Source organism: Sturnira hondurensis, unplaced genomic scaffold (genome assembly GCF_014824575.4).
Source record: "Sturnira hondurensis isolate 20B ecotype Veracruz unplaced genomic scaffold, ASM1482457v3 Scaffold0021143, whole genome shotgun sequence".
Taxonomy (NCBI): Eukaryota; Metazoa; Chordata; class Mammalia; order Chiroptera; family Phyllostomidae; genus Sturnira; species Sturnira hondurensis.
Window position 1 is genome coordinate 1533498 of NW_028093774.1, and position 23116 is coordinate 1556613.

Genomic DNA, 23116 nt, shown 5'->3' on the forward strand with positions numbered 1-23116 from the left:
CGAGGAACCCTGCAGGTAGGACAACGGGGGGATAAGAGAGGGGCACCGTTTCCCTTTCCACGAGCACGGAGGCTGTGACACTCGGCGGCAGCGGCGGCAGGACAGGAAGGCAGGGCCAGCCCGTCCCCTCTGCCCTGACCTCCGTGCCCATCCACACGCGTCCCGCTAGAAGCCAGCCCTGGGGAAGTGCTCAGCACAGACAAGATGGCCGGAGACACTGAGCAATGGCCTTTCTCTGCAGCTCCTGGGGAGGCTGGGCTGCGAGGCTGACTCGGGATGCTGCTTCAACTCCTGCAATAACCCAGGACTGGCTCTATTTTCACATATTTTATGCTGATGCCACACAAAACGCCAAGTGCATGCTGGCCTGACACTGGACATCCACAATGTACATACATGAAGCCTGGCTGGGCCAACCCAACTGCCGAGCAGGGTGGTGGGTCAGAGAACGACTGGGCACCTGCCCCCCACCTGACTCTGCCCTCAGCTCAACCTGCCCTGAGTGCTGAGAAGTGCCTCTAACGAAGTGCCCAGAGTCCCGGGACGGCTGGCTCAGACTAGCTCCACGGATCTTCCCAGTAAGCGCTCTAGCCATAAGCCCGGGGGTCCTGCACGGGGGTCCTGCACGCTGCTCAATGTAAAGCTCCCATCCAGGCCGCTCGTCCACGTCACCGTGTTTGCAGGCAGCTCGGCAAATGCCAGCTGGGGAGTAAATGTCACGGGGCACGGTCTTCCCAGTGCCCCCCCGCCCAGCTTAGCCCTGGGCACACACTCTCTACCTCTCTACAGTCCGCGGGGCTCCCCGGGGGGGTGGGGCAGAATAAGCAGACAAGAGCCCCCAAGGCCTGGATCCCTCAGCCCCTCTCTACCTACACTGACGAGTTTTATTCGGAAGTCATATCCGCACCCCATTTCCACGTCAGTGCAGGAGGTGGGGCTGCTGCCTCTGAAAACCCCCACGAGGCTCAGCCTGGGGGGACCCCTGAAGGGAAGATGCCTACCACTAACTAGGCCTCCTCCTCTCGTACTGTTGCTTTGCTTATCTGCCACATGGCCAATGTCACTGCGTGGGACCTCCCAGGACACCCAGCTTGACCCTCTGGTCCTGGAGGCAAACCTGGGCTTAGGCCTGAGTGCCCAGGGTGGCATGAACGCACCCCAAATAAGGGAACCCTCAGATTAACAGATGACACCCCCGGAGTGAGGGTGTGGCGGGGGTCCCGCTTTTTTCCTCCTCTTCCCTACCGTTACTGATTTTGTGTAAACAAACAAAACATCCCCATCTCACTGTCACTGCAGGGGGAGCAAGGGGGGCCAGGAGAAGAACTCACTCAGAAACCACTATTTGATTAAAGGACGCCAGCAAAGCCTGGTGTGGGAGAGGCCGGCGTTCTCCTGGGGGCTGGTGTTACCCCAGCTGTGGGGAGAAGCGGTTTTCTAGCTACAGAGCAGACGAGGGTTCTTGTGGCCATGTCTCTGGAGTGGAGGGTGTGTAAAAGAGCAAATGCACTATTTTCATCACGAACATGCTCAGCAGCACTTTGTGGAGGACCTACCATGTGCCTAGGCCAGGGCAGTTCTCAGGGCCCGGAGGTGGGAGCTCCCCACTTACCGTGCGGGGCCCACAGCATGCCGCCCGCCAGGGTGGGCCCCAGGTGCACAGGCTCCATGAGGCTAGAGTCGAGGCTCCAGGAAGCTTCCAGACCCCCAGACCTCCAAGCTGGAGTGGAAGGTGGCGGCCCTGCCAGTTCAGCGTGTGTGTTTGTGAACAGAGGTGTGTGCTGAACCTAATGAAATGTTGCTATTCCAGGAAAAGCAAGAAACTCACCCCAAACAGGAGGGAGGTGGCAGGCCAGTCAGGAGGAGCCAGGCGGCCACCTGGAAGGAGGGCTTGGTCCAGGGCGGTGGTCCTCGGGGGCTCTTCTGCCTCTTCCATCCAGTTCTTCAGCCAACCCAGCCAAGGGTCAACCTTGGGGAGGGACAGAAAGTCAGAATACAGCAATGCCCGCAGCCCGAAAAAGCCACACGCTTTCCAAGGAAAGGCCCAAAGCCCAGTCTCACCTGGGGTCTGGTTCTCGGTGGAGGGAAGTGGCTCATGGGGATGAGTGGTGACAGGAAAAGCTTGAGGCTTGGGGTGGCCAGGGGTGGGCAGAGCCTGGGGCGTGCAGGGACAGGGCGGGCTGCGGGAACACCTGCACAGCAGGACAACAGGGGTCTGTGGGAGAAGGGCAGGCACAGGGCCCTCAGACCAGGGGAACCCAGGTCATTGGGAGGCGGCATTTGAGGACAGTTGGGAGAGGTGGCCGACCAGCAGGGGATTGATCGTCCCTCAGGCACTGGAGATCTGTGGGCAGCCTGGGAGCACTGGGGTAGGGGCGTGGGAGGGCAGCTCCTTGGGCTGGAAGGGGTGGGGGGTACTTAGGGCCAGAGGCAAGAAGGTGAAAGGTGGCTGAGGCGGCAGGCAGGGCCAGGTGACAGGTGTGGACTCAGTACAGCAAACTGCCCTGTGAGAGAGGGCTGGGCAGCAGGGCCCAGAGGGTCACGAGCAGGGTGACCTGGGCACAGAGGAAGGGCAGTGGGTCAGGCTGAGCAAGAGACTGAGGCAAGCGGAGGTCGGGGGGGGCAACCCACCCAGACTGTGGGGGCCAAGGGAGGGGCCCCAGGCAGAGCAGACAGGTAGCCAGCCGGGCAAGGGCGCAGCCTGCAGAGCTCCCTGGAGGTTCCCGGCCGCAGTCTTTGCTGAAGGCCAAAGGAGTTGGGTTTTGCCCAAAAAGGAGGAAGGTCATCATGGAGGGAGGGGTCCAGGTCATAGACCCCAACTCAAGAGGGAGACCTGTGTGGCCAGAGCCCACAGGGACACACACCACTGTTCCGGGTCCCGAAGAGCCAGCATTCAGCTACAGGCCGAGTGTGGGACGCAGGGAAGGCAGGAGGGGCTGGCTGTGTCACAAGTCCTCAGCCACCTCGCACCGTCTCACCTGCCGCTACGGAGCAGGAGTCACTCACTGCCCCAGTGCTGGGACAGCAAGGCTGTCCTCAGCAGATGCAACCCCCCGGCCCATCCTCCTGGGGGCAGAGGCCATCAAGGGACAGGCTAGTGTGGCAGGTGTCCAGCCCGGGGCCGGGCGGTGGGCCTGTTCAGTAAGGATCAACTGTTGAATGACGGAATGGACGCACGAGTGAATGAAGGGGCGAGACTGGCGAGACCCCGCTCCAATGGGGCTCAGGAGGGGCGACGCCCACTCCTCCCTACACAGAAATCCATCCCCCCACCCCTTTGACCTGCCTCTAACCCGGAGCATCCCCTCTAGCGGCCTGAGTGTAAGTCGAGGTCCTTCATTGACTCGTCTGTCCAAACATACATCCCACATACTCTTACTGAACCCCACATGGTGCCAAGCTGGTGCTGGGACACCCAAAGGAGGTGTGGGCTGGCCTAGTGCACCCCCAGAACACCGGATTAGGAAGGGGTGATGGAAGGGTAAGGGAGGAGAGCAGGGGGCATGGAGGACAAAGAGGCAGGAACAGTGGGAACAGTCACAGAGAAAAACCAGAGCTCACGGCCAAGCCTCCGAGGCTGACTTAATGATGCATGTTGAGATCAGTGGGCCCTGGGGGCTCTGGGGCCAGCACAGGATGCCCTCCAGGACCTGTGGCCAGTAGAGTGGGACGCAGGGGTCCCCTGCACAGAGGCACACGCGTGGATGCCATGCCTGCATTCAAGGCAACCATGGGCTCAGACCCCTTTGCTGGTGAACTCAGAAAAGCTACAGACGGGTGACTCCTGTCCAGAAACCCACCCAGAGAGGGCAGGAGCCAGGCTGTTGGGGCTCAAAGAATGCACACAAACCGCCGAGGTCCCCGCCAGCTCGAGGCTCCCACCCTCACAGGTGCCCAGCTGCTGGGTCTAGATGGCCTGGGGATTGGACGTTCCTTACCGGGATACGTGGGAAGGGAGAAGGGACATATGAGTTTTGTTTTTTCTAAAATGCATCCCATCATGTAAAAACATCAGAAATGGCTCTATTATTTCCCTCTCCAGTCTCCTAGTCTGGGCGAGAGCAGCCTTCGCTCACTGGGTCAGGGGCCAAAGCTCTGAGCCACGCTTTCAGCAGAGGTCAAGGGAGGCCCTTGAGTTTCCTACGACTGGTTTTCTCACTCCGACCACCTTGCTTAGTTCGTTTTATTTTCCCTTTCCCGTTTGGCTGCAGGTCTGCTCAGAGCCTGGCAGTTAATCGACTCATCTGCCTCGGGTGAGAAATGCCCCTAACTGGGACACCCAAGGGCAAGTTTCAGGCTAGGCACACCTGCAGGCACGAACGGGAGCTGAACCTCACTCTGCTCGGTCCCTGGGACCCTCCTCAAGTGAGTCCTGAGCCACACACACCCTTCCACGGGGAGGGTGCCGATGCCCCCTCACTTCCCGACCTGGACAGGGCATCTCGTGCCTCTGCGCTAATCCCGCGGGTGCTACACCTGTGACCTGGCACCTGTCTGCCTTTGGTGAGCTTGTTTGTAAGTGTTCAGTGGGTCCTGAAACAAGTCAGGTGCATACTGGGCTTGGAACCGCACTCCGTTTTCCTGGGCTCTGGGACCACGAGCCCCACACGGAGTGCCCCTGCCCGGTGGTGCATCTGCCCGTGGGCCCAACAAAGGAGCTTTCTGCCACGCAGCCCCATCCCCTAAGCAGCCCTCCACTTTCCGCCCAGCTCCCTGGGCCTTAAACGAGGCGCAAAGGGAACCTGGGCCCTGGGCCCGAGATCACAAGTGTGGGCTCGGGACCCTGGCCCCTGCCCTGCAGACGCCAGTCCGCCTCATTATGATAATCAGTGTTTTTTTCCTTCACAGACAAAGAAGGCTCCTTACAAGAGGAATCCTGGAATCCAGCAGCTACCTCATTAGCGTCTGCAGCCTCTGCCTTGACGAGGCCCAAGCCCAGCCCTGTGTTCATTAAGGGAAAAGGGCGGAAAGTGGAAGAAAAGTGAAAGACGCAGCTGGGGGGAGGGAGCGGGCTTTCTGTCGGCCATTCATTCATTGAAAGACTTCAAGCACCTTCGGGATTTAATCACCAGCCAAGGGCCAAGGGTCTCATCAGGGTGAAGGAGGTAAAGAGGTTAAACTTGATAGGAGTTACAACCCCCCCAACTCGGGGCAATTTGATGTGAAAGCTTCCTGGGATTTGTCACTAGGATAATTAATTTAAACCCTTGTTCCTGTTTATTTTAGCCCAACCTGACACCAGAGGACCCTTTCTCTGGATGTGTTTTCGGGAGCTGCTGAGATTCTCTCAGTCTCCCTTCCCCTGCCATTGCCTTGGTGCCTTTTCTCATTCTCTTCTCCTTTATCTCCCCCTCCCCCGCCCCCTCCCTCCTCCACTTCTTTCTTCTCTCTGTGGTCCTCCCCGTGGGAACTTAACCTGTAAGAATATCTGATGGCGACTCTAATTATATTTTCTCACAAATACTTTAATGACCTTATTTCAAGCCCCTCCGACAGTGTCTGGTTCTTACCTGCAAGATAATCCCACCTGAACCGCCAAGCTAACATTATTAACTCTATTTCGCAACTGAGAACAGGTGGCTTGGAAAACTGACCCCAGGGCCCTCACACTAGGTGGGCTGGCCAGGGCTGCAGTCTGGGGCACGTCAGTAAGAGGCAAGTTCCAGAAGCTGGGAGCTCTGGACATGCGAGGTCCTAAGGAGAAGCTAAGAACTAGGAACGCCGGGAGATGTCCCGGTGTCGTCTACAGAATGTGCGTGTCCACAGACGTGGCCAGGGTACCCCCCACGAGCTGTGTGAGAGGAAGACCAGGAATGTGTCCGAGTGTCCGTGTGTCCCTGAGCCGGAAAGGTGTCCGGGTTTAAGCTACAGAAAAGTCATTACCTTAGTAAGAGCCACTCGACGGAGCAGAGAGGGCAGGAAGCAGTGGGTTGAAGAGGAAATGGAGGTGAGGAGGGAAGACAGCAAGTGGAGACAGGCCTTTGGAGAAGCTTGGCTGCGAAAGGAAAGAGAGAGACGGTAGTGGCAGGAAAGGAGACAGGAGGAGCCCGGGAGGCTCAGGCTGCGGAGAGAACAGTTAGGAAATCGGGGGCTCTGACTGGTGGCCAGAGGGGGGACATCGCTTCCTTTCCAACGGGGGTGCGAATGTGCCAGGGGACCCCAATCTGAAGGGCCACTTGACGGCGCTGTGCCCTCGGGAGGAGGCAGGCCAGCCCCGGGTTGGGACAGGGAGTTGTGAGGTTCCAATGAATTGCCAGCTGCAAAAGGGCCTTTGCTGAGAGCAAAAGGAGTCGCTGTGATGACTGGCCGGTAGTGGGCAGCCAGGTTTTCCGGCCCGCTCCAGTCTCACCGGGGCCTGGATTTCACTGACCATGAATTATGCGTCCTTACACGCATGACGCAAAGAGCGCTGGTAAAGCTCTGCCCGCCTCTGGAAGACAAAAGGTTCCCGCCTAATAGCCTGGATTAACTCAAAGCAGGTCTCCGCCCACTGCATTCGTCACCTTCCAAGTCACCCTTCCACCTTCATTTGCCATATAATCCAATCAGGCCCTTTCAGAGGCCCGGGAGCCATTGTCCAGGCCAAGCTGGGCTTCTCAAAGGGGCCTGAGTTGTTTTGTCTTGTCTGGACAAAACTGGTTAGCTTAAAAGGGGACGAAAAAAAAAAGCGCCGGTCAAAGGAGGGTCCCAATTAGCTTCCAAGAGACTGTTTGCATCATCTTTGTATCACATACCAGGCCTGGTGTGCTGGGCACATTGTCGCTGTTCCAGAAAAGGTTTGTTGGATTAATTCTAGTTTTTATTCATTTCGAAATTCCTTTATTGGGCGCAAACACTCACAGCACCTACTGGGTGCTGGCCCAATTCTGACGAGAGAGAACAGGGCTGGGCATGCAAATGATGAGGGACAAGCTCGGCCTGTTAAGGACCCTGCAATTTCCACAGCAATTTACAAAGCACTTTCATAGTCGTTTCATCATTTGGCCCTCAAAAGCACCCCGTGGGGGAGCTAAAGGCGGGTGGGTTTTTTGTTTTGTTTTGTTTTGTTTTGTTTTAATCCTCATTTAGACCATGAAAGGAACTGAGACCTGGAGGAGTTAAGCGACTTGTGTAAGGTCACATGATTATTGAGAGGTGCAGCCAGCACATGGGCGCGGCATTGGGGCCACCCAGACCCCCAAGACCACCCTGGGCAGTGAGGAGTTCAAATAGACTGTCCCGCTGTCGGATGCTTGATTGGAAATCAAAAGCTCTCAGTGTGAACTGTGGGCCAGGGGGGTAATGGGCAGCTCCAATGTCACCCAGGGTCCAACTCCGACCCCCTGTCTTGCCAGCAATGCGACAAAATACTTACATTCCTCCAGCCTCAGCACCCTCACTGTAAATGTGAATAAACGCTGTCCCCTAGGATGCGTGTTTGACACTGAAATAACGTATTTGAACAACATAGAAAGTGCTCTGGAAATGACCGCATGCATGATTCACGTTCCTATTCAAGTCAGCCCATCACCCTTCTTGGCGGCGCCCCTACCTGTGCAAGGAGAGCCCCGGGGAAGGGGCCGTCGAAGCGCTGTGGGAGAACAAATGAGAGGCGTTAAGACGAGTGAGACACACGGGGATGGACTGACCTACCTACTGAGCCTTCAACAAACATCTGTCGGCCGCCTCCTGGATGCCCAGCCCTGCCTCCCCGGGCTACTTGGGCTCACTGGATACTCACAACAACCCTGGGGGGCTGCTCTTCTCATCGCCACTCCCCAGAAAGGACGGGGAGGGTCCCCAAAGGGGCGGGGATGCCCACGGCGTCAGGGCTCATGCTCATTCCAGAAGCCCACGCGGGCCTTGGAAACGCCAGAGAGATGCTGGTGGAGCCCTTGGCCCAGGTCCCCCTCCTGAGAAGTCCCCAAAGGGATCCTTCCATTCAGGACATTGTGTGGGCAACCACAGGGTCAGCTGAGGAAGACTGGCCCCTTCTTGGGGGGGGGAAACACTCCAGGTCGCTGGCACGTTAACACAAGCAGAGACTTACAGGAAAGTACTCAAAGCAAGAGGCACAAGCACAGCAAAGGTCGGGGGTGGCAGCCAATGCCCCCTCACTAGGGCATTGGTTTAAGCCTTTCGTCAGGAGGAGCAGCTGACTGCTCGTGTCTGGTCCTCTTCAGCTCCCGTCGTCCTGATCCAGGGAGTCGGGGGTCTCCGCCAGGGGCTGCTTGGTACGCTGGTGGGAACCCAGGAATCGGCACTCCCGTGTCCTCTGCAATGGAGCCAAGGTCAGAGGGCCCACTTAAAAGTCCCAATCTAGGTATGAATTAAACTTTAAATGAGTAATTACAACTAAAACTAATTAGTTACCATTTAAAGTCGTCCTTTAAATACTAATAAGCCTGGGCTTGGTGGGAGGAAGGCGGCAGTGGGGGAATCCAGCCGCCAAGCCACACACTCACCACCTCCAGGAGGGGTGCCTACCGGAAGGTGGGGGTGAGCAGCAAGCACCTCGGCAGCGGGGCTGGGCATCGACAGGGCTGGGCATCAACAGGTGGTCCTTGAAGGCAAGGAGGTGAACGGTGATGTCATCCCTGAAAAGACAGGGGAGGGGGCCAGATTAGGAACCATCCTGAGGCCCTCTGCCGGCCAGTGCGGGAAAAGCAGAGGGAGGGAGGGAGGGGGCAGTCAGAGAAAAAGGAGGGGGGAATGGGAATGGAAAGGAGGGGGAGGGGTTAGGAGGGAGGAGGGAGGGGTGTGGAGGGAGAAGGGAGGGGTATGGAGGGAGGAGCAAAGGGAGAGGAGGGAGGAAGGAATGGGAGAGAGAGGAGGGGGAAGGAGGGATGAGGAAAACAGAAGGGGAGGGGGCAAGAGGAGAAATGGGAGGGGGAGGAGAAAGAGCAGAAGTGGGAGGGGAGGAGGGAGAGAAGTGAAAGGGGAGGAGGGAGAGAAGTGGGAGGGGGTAAGGAGGACTTGATTGACAAGACCCAAGTGTTAGCTATGTGCGCATGCGCAACCTCAAGCCCAGTTTGGCGGGCTGAGACCATTTGCAGGCATAGACCGCTAGGGGGCGCAGTCAGCACCCAGAGCCCAAGAGCACACCCACCTGCGGAGCGCGCGCGCGCGCGCCTTAAGAGTCTCTAGCGCCCCACCCGCGCCTGGCCCGCAGCTGCCAGGGGCAACAGCTGGCAGAGGATGGGCGGGGGGCAGCCCAACAGGTCTCAGACTAGGAGGATGGGCACAGTCCACCCTTAGTCCAACGCACAAGCCACTATGTCCCTTAAAACACATGCCCACCGTCACCAGCCAGAAGCCACCTGTGGCAGCAACCCCACGCAAACGCCCAGAGGGACTTCGGCACCCCACAACTGTGGGGGTCACCTGAGAGATATCAAGAAGACAATTGCCCTAAGGGTCTTTCCAGAACACCATTCCACTTTCAATAAGTAAAAATACAGAAAGCTTGGCCTCGACCTTCAGTAAATCCAATTAAACAAATAAATTAAAATTAAAAAGACCAAGTTCTCAATACAACGCTCTCACTCATATCTGCGGTCTCTGGACACATGATATAAAATACTGCATCGCTAGAAAATGATATGAAGGCGGCCTAAACCACCTAACGTCATCAGACCACCATTCCCCCCGCCCCGCCCCGCGCAATCTCACCTCCCTTTTTCACAGCAAGAAGTCCAAGACCCCGCACGAGGGCGTCTAATTAACTATCTATGGCCTCTTCATCCTGCTCAAATGAACCACACCTTCCTAAGAACCCCCCAAAAACAAAATCGAAATAAACTAATGCGCGGCCACGCACTTCCACGACCCTCTAATGGTCACGACCACTGCAGATCACGGCGTCGCTACCCAGCGCGAACCCTGCAGCCGCTCCCCAAGGAGCCTAGGAATCTTAAAACATTTCCCCCTTAGGTAAACAGAGCTAGAATTCTCCAGTAAATCTCAAGCCTGACCCCCTCTAGCAGAAGAACAAAGGCCACCTCCCCTCCCCACCCCGCCCCCCAAAATTCCGCAGTGCCTTCAGCGCCCTCTGGCGGCCATCAGGAGAACATTCCAGAAACCTGCCACGTAGCAACCCGCTAGCGCCCCCCCTACACAGCTCCTTGGCCCAGAGTGGGGAGGGGGTGGCATGGGGGGGCTAGACAGGGACAAAGGAAACGGCACAAGGCTACTATCAAAAATCGAAAGCCCAGAACACGTCAGAATCTTCCAGAGACCATCACACAATGCTGAAAGGAGCCCCCGACCTCCAATTCCCAGCTCCCAGCGCCCAGACGCCCCCCCCAACACGCCCTCCTCTCTGCATTTTTCTCTTTCCTCTTCTTTCCCAGACTCAAGGACATGGCCCACTCTTCATGCCAAGCCATCCCCTCCTTCTACTCTGCCAGTACCCCCAATTACTTGACCCCCCCCACCGCCCTTCCTACAGAACTGATCCTAGGAGGCTTCTGGCAGGTTTGCACTTGAGCGCCATCTCTCTCCACCGTTAAGGAGGTTTATCAGGGTGAAAACAGATACCAGAAATTGTACTCAATTTTGGCCTGGGGTCGACTCTGCACTAAACCTGTACGCCTGCACTGGGAATCCCTGATGGGTAGGAACCTCTACTCCTCACGCCCACGGGCAACCAAGAAGCTGGCCACAAACTGGGGGGAGGGCGGTATACCCAGGAGACCCTTCTCTTCGGGTGCTTTCCCCTCTGATCTGTGGGGCACACAGAATGCATCTGCCGCCATATCTCTCACCATTCGTGATTCTAAAGGTAGCTCCTTCAACACCGAAAACCTAAGTTTTGGACCCCAGTGACTGCGGGACATTGGATTCCAACACGGGCTTGATGTGATTCCTCCCGCTCCTCCTAATTTAAGCCCCCACCACCCTGCCCACCCTCAAGGGCTGGACAAGAATGAGGCCCTGATTCCTCCCCTCCTCCAGGAAAAAAAAAAAAAAAACAATGTGCCTCGGGATTTTTCTTTCTGACAGTATTTCGTGGCTGACGCTCGCAACCAGGCGAAGTGGCCACCTTCGGGAGAGGGTCCCGGCGTCTGTCCTCGGGCATGTCTAGCAGGACAGAGACCAACCCAGACACGGGTGTAGCCTTCGTTTTCGCACATCCTTCGTGCCGAGGATGGCCAACCACTTACCTGATGGGTAGATTCTCGTGTGGGCGCCCAGATTCTTCGGAGGAGCTGCGGCCAAGGCCAGCAAGCCAAGGCGCGCTCCATCCAGCTCTCCGCCGTCTGCGCTAGGGGCTGGCTGGGTGGGGTTTATATGGAAGCGCAGAAGGGGTGGTCTCTGACGTCAGCGCATTCTGCTGCAATGCGCTCATTTCTCCAAAAGTGATTGGCCGGAAAAATGAGCCCCCCAGATTCTATGACAAATTGCTCCAGCCGCACCCAGATTGCAGCAAAGAAGGGAGGAAAAATTTCTGCCGCAGTGCCCCTCGCCGCCATGACCAACACCCTGCGCTCGCTGGTGTTTTCTCCCCTCTAAGCACCCCACTCGCCAAGGCAGGGCGGGTCGTGGGCACAACTCGCTGGGCGAGTGGAGGCAGGGATTTTCTTCCCTCGGGCTGGCCGAGGGTGAAGCTGGGCTCCAGGGGCAGCTGATCACGCACCTGGCTGTTTCGGGACCTCTGTGAGGAGATGTGTCTTAGGGAAAGAATATGATGCTTTCGGCTTGTTGTCCCGGAAAATAAAACCCACGGGCAACGTGACTGGTACCCAAATGTCAGTCGGCGGCTGTCACCCCCATTTAGCCCACCCATCCATTTCTGATTGGTTACCTTTGACACGGGGTACTCGGCACAGCACCTTCAACTGGGGTGGGGTAGGGGGTGGATTTTGAGTCCTGGCTCTGCTGCTGACCACCTGGGTACCCAGAACACTGCAGTGTCCCCACCTCTGCGAGGGGGTCCGTTTCCTCCAGGTTAACCAGAGGTACCCCCTAACGAGGTTGTGATAAGAACCTATGAGTGAGTGCTGTCCCTCTAGGGAAAGTACTTTTCTAGGTCCGTGTCCCAGCTGGAGAGGCATGGGATACCCCCCCCAACTGCGGTGATTTCCGCACACTCACACTTTGAAAACCACCACACACACACACACACACACACACACACGCTCGCGCGCCCGCACACACCTCCCCGCGCCACCCTGGGGAGACAGGCAGCGACACATGTTGCGGCAGAGCGTGGCCGCGCGGCCTCGCGCGCGGGACTTGGCAGTGGGGATTCGATCCCGAACAGGTGGCGCCTTCGGCAGCTCTGCCCCGGGCACCGAGTGGCAAAGCGGGCAGGGCCGTCAATCAAATGTCCTCTCGCAAAGGTCAAAACGCCGCTGAAAGGCACGGCGGGTCTATCTTAGGGTGACAGGTGGGTGGCAGCCGGGAGGGCAAGGATGAAGCGCCTGGTGACAGAAGAGGGGTAAGAATGAGTGATGGGCCCCAAAGGGGGAACGGCAGAGGGGCCCCGCGGGGCTGTCCAGCTAGAACAGCGCCCCCCCACCCCCCGCTCTTCCTGAAGGGGCTGGAGAGCAGCTGCACAGAGAGCCCCCCCCCCCCACCCCCGGGCCCAGTCGTCCCTTGAGGGCGCGGAAACCCGGACGGGGGCCCTTCGGGGCCGCATGGAAGGAACCAGGCTCTTGGTAAAGCCAACCACTAGTGACAGGCAGATGAAAGTGGACCACCAGGCCGCAACCTCGGGCGGGGGGCTCCTTCGTAGATGAGCAGCGCATCTGGGGAGAGGAGGACAAAGTGGGCTTTGGGGCTCAGGGCCGGGAACCCCCTAACATGTCAGATAATGTAAGGGAGACTGCGAACACCCCGCTGACAGCTTGGGGAGCACGCAAGGCACCCCAGAGACTCGAGCCCCCACCCGCCAGCAGGACATGCGAGGCCGGAAGGCCCACACCAACGACGGACGTCAAGAAAGCTTCAAAAAATCATGGCTCCGAGCATCCCAGTCAACAGAAGAACATTTATTAGCCACGGTATTAATAGCTAGGAAACAGCCAGAGCCAGTCAGGACCAATCAGTGGCCAGGAGCCCCTGTCGTCAAGCCCGCGCGACCAATCAGACACCAGCAGGCTGGGTTGCTAGCCTCCCGGGGCAGAGGCGAGGGGCTCGCATTGTCACGGGGGCTCCCACTCGCCCTGCATGCGTGGGAGGCCTGCGTGGGACCCCAGGCAGACACCAGAGAGCGTCACTAGTCACGCACTCGGGAACCCTGGAGTCTGTCTTAAACACAGTGCCTTCTGGCATGAGCTCTGCAGCCCTAAAGATCACGAGTTGACACTCTGGGAGGAGCCCCTGGCCTTGGTTGGGGTGCCCCTGGGAGGCCCTGTGGAAGGAGAAACTCCAGACATGCAACGCGCATCTCTCTCTTCCAGGCCGGGCCCCACGAGGGGAGCGGGGCCTCCCAGTGCCAAGTCAGCCTCTCTGCTTTTTTTCTGAATTCCCTGGCTCCTCCGCCTGCTGCTCTGAGGCCCCCAGCACACCACACTCCTCTCTTCCAGGGTCTTCACTGACAGGCCAAGGCAAAAGACCCTGGAAATGATGTGTTTCTGACAAAAGTGTGGTGGGTTTGAATCCCAGCTCTGCCCCCTCCCAGCTGGGAGGCTGAGGTCCAGGCCCTTCTCTCTGGGCCCCTATTTCTTCATCTGGAAAAAGGAAAGAGTTGGACAAGATGGTCCCCGAGGAGCCTTGCAGTCCTGCTTTGCTTGATTTGAATGTATACATCAGGCGAGTCAAATGTCTTCCAGAACATTGTGCATGACAGTAATTAGTATCAGGTGTGCCCTGCAGCCCATGTGGTTACTTCATCACTCTGCTTTTCTTTCCATTGTATTTTATTTTAAACAGAACTCCATGGCAACATGTGTATCCTTCTGGCTTCCTTAAAAAAAGGAAGAAAGAAAGAAAAAGATAGAAAAAGAAAAGGCAAAGAGAAAAAGAAAAGGCTGCTGTAAATGAGTCCTGCCGAGCATGGTTTAACCACAATACAAAAAAAAATCCATATGTTTAAATGTTTTCATTGGCTTTTCTGGAGCTCAGAAACTAACTTTTAAAATATTTATTGGTCCAAAGCAATGGAAGAAATAGCTTGAAAGAGCCAATCTATGGCAATCTTTGGATCCCAACCGTTTCTCAATCCAAGAGGTGTCAGGCTTGCTATCCTCGCTCCAGAAGACATTTGAGGGCTCAGATTCGTATCTATAGGGCAAAACAGACAAGGAAATCCAGGTTGAGGAATGGCCTGCTTTCTTCTCTGTACATGCTGAAACCCAACTCTCCTCAAGAGCCTGGAGGGAAGCCAGGGTCCCAGACGCATGGCTTAGCCCGCTGCTTTTTTTTCTTTTTTCCACGTAGATCTAATTCAAAGCACACATTTTTCTTCTTTTTTTAAATTCATACTTGGGAGCCCTCAAAAGCCATGTGAGCGGTCTCCTATCCACATGTGCATACTTGCGGGCAAGCGTACAAGCGTCCTCAGATTCAGCCAGGAAATGAAGACAAGGTCCTCCTCTATCCCTCTCCCAGGCTCAACGTGCTCTCCTCTCAAAACCAAACTGAGAGCTTTTACAAAACGGCATCCTGTAGGTTGCCTGTGCCTCTCTGCGGGCTTTCCCAGACTTCCAGGTGCCCCCCACCAAAATTGTCATGGTCCCCAGAGACCTCCCTGGGCCCATGGGACGGCAGAAGTGAGGCTGACCCTGCTGCTTTCTAATCTCTATGCCCCCTTTCAGGGGTTGGGCTAGGTGTCAAATGACAGTCACAGCTCCTGGGGTCCCAGAACTGACAGAGGACCTTCTAGAATGCACACCAAGGCTCAGAGCCCTTCAAGAACTTGATTTGCCTTCAAAAGAAAGTTTGACCTCTTTAGTTTGGCATTGAAGGACATGTGTGATGGACTCAGTTTTTACTGCCATTCGCTTACCCAGATTCAGTTCACACCCACAGACCTTTGAGTTGGATGTTCTGAGGGTCCCATGATCCTGGGGTTGGAGAGTGACAAGAACTGTGGCTGCCTGGGTACTTCTGGGCTCGCCACATCCAGGCCCCCCACTCTGCTCCCTCTGAAGCCTGGAGTCAGGCTGGAGGCTGCCCCCAGCTTTGCATAGAGGAGTTTGCCAAACTGTAGATGTAAAAAGACACATAAAATTCAGCCTTTTGCAAAAGGCCAAGGACAAAGATCACTTCCTGGTAGACTGCTGGGCTTCCAGGCAGCACTCATGTCGTCTGACTCTGGGGTCCGTGGTGTGTGGGAGAGGGTAAGCATGGCTCCTTAGGGACACTTGTCGTGACTGGAGCCAGTAAGAAAGAGCTGGAAGGTAACACCCCAAATTACACCCCAATACTTCTAAAAACCATTAGTTGTTCAGGGCAAATAGATTCTGGCAATTTTCCTTCTACTTTTATGGATTTCTCTACTGGCATATATTGGTTTTATAATGTACATTTAAAAAAATACAATCCAAGAACACTGACCATTTGAGCCTCTTCCTTAGGGACCTCAAAAATGTAATATTTTTCCAAATAAATAAAAATCCAGAGACTCAGGACTCCCCTCCTAAGTAGCTCGAGGCATGGTCCCCAATAGAGGCTGAAGCTCGGGGCGCGAAGGAGCCCAGGGGCGGCCCCGCAGCCCTGCTGGGGCCCCTCGGCGAAGGGCTCGCGTGAACCTGTACAGAGGCGAACGATTCCAAGCTGGGAACAATGACAACAAAAAATGAACTTTGTTGGTTTCATTCCTGCAGGAGGGGCCTAGAAAAATCCATTTACTAGGGGAGGAGGCCGGCCAAGAATGGGGTCTTGGCGAGGCAGGCCACGCCCACGGGCGGGGTTGTAGAAGAAGTCACATCCTGATCCAGGAAAATGTGGCCACGTCGCCGCACCCCACCCTCACAGGGCCCCCCAGCTTTGGGCGTGGGCCAGCCCCGGATTCAAGCAAGGGGTTTTCTTGGCCCGACTCCATGGAAATATTTCCTTCGTTGGAGCAAAGAACTGCTTCATTCAACTGCCTGCGGCTAGGGAGGGGGCTGGCTTTACTGTGTTGACAGAGAACGGCAGAGGCCTGGGGAGGGGCCCTAGAGGAGAAAATGTATTCCAGGTAGAACAGGACTGGAAAGTTTGCTTTTTTGAAAAAAACACCTAAAAGATTGCTGACAGTTGAAAAACTGCCACCCCACCCAAGAGGCTCCAAGAGGACATTTGTTTGCACTAGATTTCAGGGAGAACTACAGCAGGGGCCTGTCTTCTTCCCAGCAGAGGGGAGGGGGCCAGTTCTGGGCACACTTTCAGTTTAAACATTCGAGGCCTGGATCCTTCCAGAGCCCACAGCCAGCCTCCCTGGGCCAGGCCTGGTGACGGCTGCATCAGCGCCGACCCGGAACCTACCAGCTCACTAGTAGAGAGACAAGGGTACCCCGGGGACTCTACGATTGGGTGCCCCGTGCACAGAGAGGCAGTGTGCAGGTTTCAGGGCCACGCGTCTTCCCTCCTTCATCTACCCGAAGTCCCTGAGATGGGGCCCAGAGCTCATCTGCAAGTGAGAGGCTTGGTGGGAGGGACAAAGTGTGTCTTTAAAGAGAGATGGGATGGTTCCTTCCACCACCGCGTGCCATCCAGGGCGTGAAAGAAGATGAGAGACCAACCAGGGCAGAGCATGGCATGCAGGCGGTGCCGCTGTGTGCAGCGGCCCATGCTGCCCTGGGTTGGTAACACCTGTTACTCCTGGCACCTGAGTGGAGAGGATGGCTTCACAGGCAGGCTGCTGGCTTTCTTTCCCGGCTCTAGGGGCGACCCGCAGTCCTGCCTGGTGGTGGAGGGTTTGGGCGGCAGTCTGCTTGCTCCCTGTGTGCCTTTGGGATGGCCGTTTCACCTCTCTGAACTTCACTCTCGTCATTTCTAGAATAAATGCGTCCTTCCAGCGAGAAGATTAGCGGGTGGAGGGAACCGTGTACTGTACGAGGTGTGGAGTACAGTGCAAAGAACACTGTCACTAATAGTGTGGCAACTGTGGAGGGAGCCAGATGGGGACTGGAAATGTCGGGGGACCCTTTGCAAAGTGTGTGGGTGCCTGACTCTTATGCTGTGCGCCTGACACAGAAACAAAATAACATCGAGTGTCAACTGCAATTGAAAACAAGAGAAAATAAAGAAAATGCATAAAAATAAAAGTCATCCTTCTGTTAAAAGCTCCCTTGCCCGCCCCCCCTTCTTCTTGTAAATTCCTTCTATTTTGCACAACCCTCAGGAGGGCCCTTCTGCTTGCTAGACAGGATGCTGCCCAATAATAAAGCCAATCTGATCTTCAAAAACAAACAAAAAAAAACCCTGTGCTGTATCCACTGCGAGTCCCAGCTGTATGAAATGGAGGGCGGGTGAGGAGTCCTTCGTGGTTTCAATACTGTTTGCATTTATTTTATAAGAAGCATTCGTTTCTTTTGTAGTTTTAAAAAACGCATAAATGGAATATAACTGCCAGGTCACAGAACACAAAGGCACCCTGCTGCCCGGCCACTGACAGGCCCACGCCCATCTCCAGTGTGCAGGGCAGCCTCGAACACCATGCTCTCCAAACTGCCGAGCCCTGCAGACAGGCCCTGGCAGCCCCGCCACCAGTCTGAGAGAAAAGAGAACCAGGCCGCCCATTCAACGCCTCTTTGCTGAGCCTCGGGGCCCCCCAGCACAGCGGCCCACCCAGTGCCCTCTGTGCCCACCACCAACAAAGGCCAGCTCTCTGCCTTGGTCAGGCCTCCTGACTCAGAGTCTGGGGTCTGTGATACAGTTGTCAAGCCCAGTGGGAAAATAGCTCTTCCAGACACAAATGTTTTCAGCACACTGGGCCTGCCTCCTCCCCCTCTTCCCGGGGTTGTCCTGTACCTGGCAGGTAGAGCACCGAGCTCTGCAGCCTGGCCAGGAGGCCGCTAGCAAGGCGGGTGGGCCAGAAGACAGGCTCAGATCCCCGTTCAAATTCCAATACCACCACTCACTAGCCGCATGACTTCCAGTGAGTGAGCGATGTCTCTCTGGGCCTCAGTTTCTTCATCTCTAAGGCGGGGATAAAAACGGTACTGGCATTCCAGGGTTGTTGAGACCATTAAAGGGCAGCAGAGCCTGGGTACCCAACACATGCTCCGGACGGAGTCAGCACCCGCCCGCCCCCAGCAGACAGCCACGCTGCTGGGAGGGCCCGGACCCGACAGGCATGCAGAGCAGAGACCTCTGCCAGTCTCTGGGTCCAGGAGGGGCAGCTCCAGGCCTGGAAGAGGAGAGTGGCGCTTCTCCCGGACCAGAGGATCCCGGGGTGGGGCGGGGGTTCAGGGGCTGCTGGGCGCCCTCCAGGCCAGCCCCTGCCATGGGCCATGTCTACAGCCAGGATGCAGAGGCATCCTGCAGCCTCAGCACCCCCAAAAGCTTTGTTTCCCCCTTGGGGGGGTAACTTCACCCCCTGGGGGTAACTTCACCTGGCCTAGTTGGGGTGACTGCATGTCACCATAGGTCGTTTCAGAATGCCACAGGTCACCATGACGCTCTGCACCCCGCTCTGGTCTACCAACCTGCTCAGGCTTTTGCCCCACAAACGCTTCGCCCTCCGCCGAGACTCGGGCTCAGATGTTCAATGTACCTTCAGGTGTTTGCAGAAAGGATGATCCTGAAGGCGCCTGCCTCTAGGTCAACGGGGCCGCCCTGATGCTTTGATAATAAAGAAAAGCAAACAAAGCCGCCTTTCCCGGGCCTGCCTGGTCCCACTGGCTCCCAACCTGGAGACCCCTCCGCCCCCCCCTCGTGAATTGTTGAGGGGTGGAGGGCTTCAAGTGGGCCCCTGGGACCCCCGCCCGTGGAGGAGGGTCCTGCCCTCTTCACCCCACTGAGCCTCCGTCTCCAAAACATGCAAAAACGTGAAAACCGTGCTCACGCTGCAGGTTAGCTCTGGGCCCCGGGCGAGACAGACGCAGACTGTGGAAGACAAAAAGCCGCCTGTGTTGCTCAGCAGCACCCGAGGGTCACCAGCTGCGGCGGGAGCCGGTCCCCTAGCAGGTGACACCCCAGGCCAGGCACACTTAAAACCAGCTGCCTCCCCCCCAAAAAACCAGCTGAGGGTTTTCACTTTCAGCCTGCCTTTTGTCACCTTTGAAAAGTGAAGTCCAGATAGTTTTATCCAGGCATTCATTCCTTGAGTTCAAGAAACCCTTCCTGGTAGGGAACATACTGGTCAGTGATATTGTAATAGCCGCGTGTGGTGTTGGGTGGGTACCCGACTTATCTTAGGGCATGATTTTGTAAGTTATCCATATGTCAAACCACCGTGCTGCACACCTGAAACTAACATAACATTAAATGCCACCTGTAATTGAAAATTTAAAAAAATAAAATAGGACAATAGCTCAACGGGAACATAAACCTGAACAAAGTGTCCATAAAGAAATGAATAATAACAATAAAGAAAAAGAAAGAAAAGAAACCCTGGTGCCTGGGGCTGACATTGCCTCTGGTGTTGGGTAAAATGCCTAGCGGAGGCCCCGGCGCCCTGCCCCTGGGTGTCCAGGGTGCAGGGTGCACCCTTTCGGCACCAGGCAGGGTTCTGGCAGCCTGGGCCCCATCTGAGGTACACAGCAAGCTGGGCCCAAGCTCTGAGAGCAGAGAGGGGGCCCCCACCTCCCTGGGGGAGGGATCAACAAGCCATGAATTGTCACTGACCTAGAAGGAACAGCTGAGGAGGGGGCTGGCCCCTCTGTCCACAGGCTCTGAGTATCAGGAATTCTGGGGCCACGTCCCTTCCCGACAGTCTGGCCTTGGGTACGTTTCCCAGAAACCTCACTGTTTACCCTGCGGGGCCTCCCACAGCCCAAGTCCATCAGATCCTGCTTTGGACTGTAAGTCACTTTCTTGCTGGCTCAGGACACAGGAATCTCAGAGCATTGAATGTATGGCCACGTGGCCGCCCCAGAGATCCAAGCAAAACTGTCTGGCTGCCCGGCCTGAGCCACCCGGAAAGGCTGCAGCTCCCATCCCAGCCCAGGGCCTCGGGGCCTCACACTGGGCCCTCACAGGAACCCCGAGTAGCCAACGCAGACCCAGGCCGCAACCTGAGGCTGCCTTCCACAGCCCCAGTCGGGGCCCGAATTTGGAGAAGCCTGAGTGGCCCTGGGCTGGGGGGTGGGGGTGGGGGGTCAGGAAGTAACCAGGCTGTGTATAAGCTGCCAGTCCCACCAGGCTGGAAAGGAGGCCGGGGGACCACAAGGAAGACAAAGCCAAGGGGCAGAGGGGTCCAAGTGAGTGGCAAGCCCACTCCAAGCCGGCCCTGGGGGGGCGTTTCCCCAGGGAAGAGTATCCCCATGAAACAGGGGGCTGCTACCATCCTGTCCCAGGGCCTTGTCTGAAGGACACGCTGACCAGCGTGACCGGGGGTGAAATGACCACAGCTGATGAAATGGGGACCCACCGGAGGGGCCACAAGCCAGGCTCTCATTCATGAGAGAAGCCCTTCTGTTTCTGGCGTCCCCAGCCCTGCAGTCTCAGGTGAGAGTGTACCCCATCACTGGGCTCCTTCAGGACACGAGGCAGTGCTCCTGAGAGAAAACAGGCTCAGTGAATACCCAACTGCAGAAAGCAGAAGACAGAACAAGTGCCAGGGGGCCTTGGGGCGGAGGGGGGGGTGGACACATCGCCCCTGAGTGTGCCATGTCTCACCCAGTAGGTGACAGGGGCTGGCCTCCCTGGGTGCTTGCACATTCTCTTAGATTATATTTATTTGTTTAGTTAGTTGTTTGTTAAGACACTAGTTAATAACATTATGTAGATTTCAGGTACACGACAAAACCCAACATTTGTATAGTCTCTTGCACGCTCACCACCGAAAGCTCAGTCTCTTCCTGGTACCAGGGATTTGACCCCCCTTTCCCAATTCATCCTCTCCCCGCCACCCCGCTCTGGTGACCGCCATGCTGTTCTGTATCTATGAGGTTGTTGTGAATTAAGAGCCTGATTTGGGGTCCAGGAAGGCAGCCCAAAAGGCCCTGCCCCTCCCGCTCAAGAAATCTATGAGGGTCTGTGTTGGGCCGGAAGACACTGCCTCCTTTCAGGGACACTCCTGGGCGGCCTCAGCCTCTCTGCAGGTCTCCGGAAGGGGGGCTGGGCACTCAGCCGAAGTTGTTGCCACATTCCCTCGTTGAAGGCCACGCTGTGCCTGCATTTCAAGCCCCTCGGGGAGGCAGCCTGAGGCAGAAGCAGGATGCGGAGAAGAGCTTTAGCGTCTGCTCCTGACCCCTGGAATCCGTCGGGGTGGCCTCGGCCTGGAGACTCCCCTCCCGGTAGCGGCGGGCCGGGCACCCAGAGCGCCCCGGGTAGAAATCCACGCCGAGCAAAGTACAGATGCAGAGCTGTGTTTCCCGAGACTAGGGTTTCATACTTGAGCCCATATTCCCTCTCAAGGAAGTGAAAAGCCCGGTGCCATCCCTCCAACTCAACCAAGCCAGGCTTCCCTTGTCCCGGCAAGACCAGGCTCCGGCTCTGTCTGGGTGAGACCCTCCCACACAGTCAGCTCCAGCTCTGTGATTCCCCCGCACCCCAGCCTGCAGGCCTGGGGGAAGATCCATGGGCGTCTGGGTCCCAGAAGCCAACACCCCCAACAGGGGGTCTGCAGAGAATAAGCAGTAATGCTTGATCCAGGCCCCGTCACAGTGGGCCTGTAGGACTTCTGTTTATTTAAGATGCACATTCTTGTACGGAGAGATTAGAAGGCTTTACCTGGAAATGCTACCCTCACCCCACCACCCCCAGGCCCTCTGGCAGGCTCGCTGCTGCGCTGCGATGGGAACACAGCCTCCTGGAGGGCTTTCTGGTGGCCCAGAGCAAACACGGCCACACGCACGTGTCCCAGCCCAGCCATTTCCTCTAGAAGCGACTCCCGCTGTGTGGGACGATGGAGGGCCACAGGGTTCCTAGGGCTTGTTCATTCCTCCTAACAGCTCCTTACTCTTCCCCTGGGAGGCGTGTGCTTTATCATGCCCATTTACAGATAGGAACACTGAGGGACTTCTCAGGCCAACCCTTCAGCAATATCAGGGTGGACACAATGCTGCCCCTAGGACCGAGCTAAAGTGAGGTGTGTGCCACACCACAGGGAGTCACAGTAGGCGCTGAGGACCCCAACCCCACAATGTCCCCAACACTAAGGATCCATGTCAGTCTCTGAGGGTACACAAAGCTTGGGGCGATGCAACCCGTGCCCATGCACGGCAAAGCCCGGGACCACAGGTGGCAACAATGAACTCGGCTGCGCCAAGCCATGGTGCTCCGGATTCTTGCAGGCCCACAAATAGTTTGACACCACTAGACCATTCAAACTATCCCTTTTCAAAGCCACCGAGCAGCCAAGGATCCCACTTCCCTGCCCCAAAGTCATCTTTCCATTTGCTCAAGGGATAAGCGTGGCCAGCAAGAAGTGCCCAGGAGGCTTCGGGCGGTTTTGGGGTGAACCCCGCGGACGCCACACCTCCTCGGAGACTCGCAAATCCTTGAGCTCCTTCCTCTGTGCTCAGGCTGAGCGGGAGAGGGGGATGGGCAACCTCCAGCCTCACCCTTTGCCCAGTGCAGACAACAGTCATTTGCAAACCAGCAAGACCAGGCTGGGGCCTGAAAACTCCAGGCTGGAGAGCTCTTCCCTCTTCTTAAAGGAACAGAGCAAACCCAGCTGGAAGCAGCCTTCACCAAAGGCCTCCGCCCCTGGGGGGAGTTAGTTCTGTTCACTTACTGGGCTAAGTCACACCATTTCTTGCTCCAGGCTGGGGCCTGGGAAGGGGCTGCCCCCCATCTGACACTACTGTGAGGAGGACTCTTCGGGGGTTCCCAGGGAATGATTTCAGCCTTCCTCTTACAATTTATTGTGACGTTGGGGATCATGGCCCACTGCTGTGTTCTTATTTTTACCCCCAAATCCTTCCCCACAGAACTTCAATTCTTCACTTTGACAGAAGCCTCGGTTGGGTACCCAGAGGCCCAGAGTCTTGCCCCCACTCAGCTCTGACGTGGTAGCCTCCGAGAGGGGCCAGTTTGAGAAGAGCCCAGCCTTCCTCCTCGGTGCCCCAGGGCAGTCGCTGACCTGGGGAGTACGTGA

At 56.6% G+C, this 23116-nt stretch overlaps 1 long non-coding RNA gene across 3 annotated transcripts in view; it reads right to left on the reverse strand.

The window, feature by feature from the left end:
- The window catches only part of LOC118976595 (uncharacterized), a 35202-nt gene extending 23964 nt beyond the window's left edge, over positions 1-11238 (reverse strand). The window contains exons 1-4 of one of the 3 annotated variants that reach the window (XR_005064313.1): positions 11145-11238; positions 8445-8576; positions 2062-8254; positions 1829-1969 (exon numbers count right to left, since the gene is read on the reverse strand). This is a non-coding gene — a long non-coding RNA (uncharacterized LOC118976595). Of the gene's footprint in view, positions 1-1828; positions 1970-2061; positions 8255-8444; positions 8582-11144 lie in introns of those variants that run through there. The other 2 variants (XR_005064314.1, XR_005064312.1) reach the window with 2 other exon arrangements.
- Between the last annotated feature and the right edge of the window lie 11878 nt (positions 11239-23116).